This window comes from Chaetura pelagica, unplaced genomic scaffold (genome assembly GCF_000747805.2).
Source record: "Chaetura pelagica isolate M959 unplaced genomic scaffold, ChaPel_1.0 scaffold117, whole genome shotgun sequence".
Classification (NCBI taxonomy): domain Eukaryota; kingdom Metazoa; phylum Chordata; class Aves; order Apodiformes; family Apodidae; genus Chaetura; species Chaetura pelagica.
The window spans coordinates 8,376,662-8,379,083 of NW_009954185.1; the positions used below are offsets into that span (position 1 = coordinate 8,376,662).

General features: G+C 34.6%; 1 protein-coding gene across 1 annotated transcript in view; it reads left to right on the forward strand.

Annotated features, from left to right (window-relative positions):
* Positions 1-119, forward strand: part of SCUBE1 (signal peptide, CUB domain, EGF-like 1) — a gene marked incomplete at its 5' end in the record, with an annotated part of 211,088 nt that extends 210,969 nt beyond the window's left edge. The window contains one exon of the mRNA XM_010002978.1: positions 1-119. This exon is cut by the window's left edge and continues 180 nt beyond it.
* Positions 120-2,422: the final 2,303 nt, after the last annotated feature.

Consider the following 2,422-nt stretch of genomic DNA (forward strand, 5'->3'; position numbering starts at 1 on the left):
GCATTCCTGTCAAATATTGTCTTTCCTCCATAGTAGAAACATTTGCTAATTTGAAGGCTCTTTTTTGAAGTCTTTATTTTCAAACTGTATATTGAAGAATACCTGTAATGTTTTATAATCGTTAAAAGCCAATGTTCTGAATGGGATTTTTGCTACCAAAAAAAAAAAAAATGTGTGTCCCTGAGTGCATCTAGTTGAAGATGCAAATTTGTGTCTGCACTAGCGTATCTACACTTTCCACTTGAAATTACATTATGTAGAAAATATTCTTTCTAGCTTTTTATTTTTCATCAAAAATAACTTCGTCAAAGCAAAGAAGGAATCTATTCAAATCTGATTAAACTACCTGCAGATAAGTTCTGTTGTAGAAAGAAATATGTAGTATAAATAATATTTGGATTTTGAATTGCACTTGAAGTTTATATTTGAATCTTGAGAAGAAAACAAAACAATCTAAATTTTGTTATTTCTCATTTGTGGCTTCTCATGTCGAGCCTCTGTCCAAGTAGAATTCAAAAGAGGGGGGGAAGAAAAAAAAAGAAGGAAAAAAATCCAACAAACAGATGTATAATTTTGTTTTATGAATTATATGAGATTGAGTCCCCTGCTCTAATATCCTAATGTTTTTATCTGTCCTCTTCTAAACTTCTTCAGAGGTTTGCCACTGTCAATGACTTCATTGAAACAAATTTAGCTCTGAATTTCCATATACCAGTTGGTCCCTTTGAAGGCATTTACAATAGGATAGGTGAGAAATTAACAACAACTGTAGTAGTCTTGTTTTTCTTTCTGTTAATAGAACATCTAATTAAGAACAATATATAAATATATAAATTTAAACTTCTATTTGTGGGTACATTAGTAATGTTATCTTTACTTACTGTAAATAATATTCATGCTTGAATCTTTACTCCCACAGACTCTTATTTACTCATATCTATTTGTAACTTTGCTTAGTTGATTAAATAACTTCTCCAAGTGCTTGTCACTTCTGTTAACACCAAACTGAAGCCTTTTGGAGTTTTATAATACTGGATCATGGTTTATTGTGGGACAATCTCTTCCAACATACATTATTCCAGAAAAAATAACATCAGTTAGGATGCAACTGCTGTCCAGTAAAGGGTCAGCTATTGCCTCTTCCTTGGGCACCCCTCACATGCAGACCAACAGAGTTTCCCCTGAGGACAACACACCTGACAGGAGCTCACCAAGGAGGAATTTGGGTTGGACCTGCCATCTCTAAAACGCTGGGAACATACCTGTGTCACAGGCCTGGACTCTGAGGGGGGAGAGTGGGTGAACAGGAGGACATGGATTTGCAGATGAGTTGGAGGGCAGGCCCTGCAGTGTTCAGAGTCATCATCATTAATTTGCAGCCACAGTGCTCATCAACCATGAGGCCTGTATGGTCTGCAGTGGAGCATTGGTGTCATGGTCAGGCCTTCCCCACAGAGTGACAAGTACTGGTGGGTTAAGATGATGTTGGATCCTGTGTTTCCTGCTGTTTCCTGGCACAGGAGCTAATTTCAATGACAGAGTAGCTTTTTAAATTAGTATTTCAACCTCTTTAAGTCCCTTCCTCTTGTATATTCTTTTCTCTTTTGATCCTACAAGTTTATTACAGCATCCTTTCAGAAAAAGATCACACAGTTTTGCTTGACTGCATTTTTTTTACATATCTGCCATGTAGTTTGACATACCCTTGGATGCTCTCAAAGACATACATTCATTATGGTTATGGTTAACTTCTTACATTTCCTCTTGTCTTTGAGCAAGTACTGTTTAAATTTACCATGTTGTTTTCTCTTGGCTACAAGTGGTTGAATGTTCCATTTCTAGGAGACACCTTAAGTATTCATTTGAGTTTTTCTACTTAGCCATGTTGTAATTTTGCTTACCTTCTTTCCTTTTTCTGTTAAAGAGTATAATTTTCCTTCTTTCTATGCCTGAGCAGTTTCAAGTTAGGCCTAACACTTTTTTTTTTTTTTTCTTCATGGATCTTAGGTTTTGATAAGCTTCCTCTAAAATATATATATATTTATATATTAATCCTCATTTCAAAATGTAACATCTCCATAAAAGTCCTTTTTTTAAAGGCTGGTTATATCTAACTTTTTGTGAGGATGTTGAAACTACTTTTATTAAGTGTTCAGTATGGTTTTTCTAAAGGTGAACATTCAAAAAACACATCATCAGTCATAGATTCAGTGAATGCCTAGACTAAAAAAAAAGTTACATGTATTTTTTTTCCTTAACAGGATTTATTTATAGGAAATAAATTAAACCTTACAAAAGCAAAATATTTTAGATAGTCATATGCAAGTGTATAGCTAAAAAACTACTTCAGCCAAACAGTATTTCAAAGTCTGATAGGTTATGCAGAATGATTAGAATGGGTCAGGACTGCACCCATCCTGCT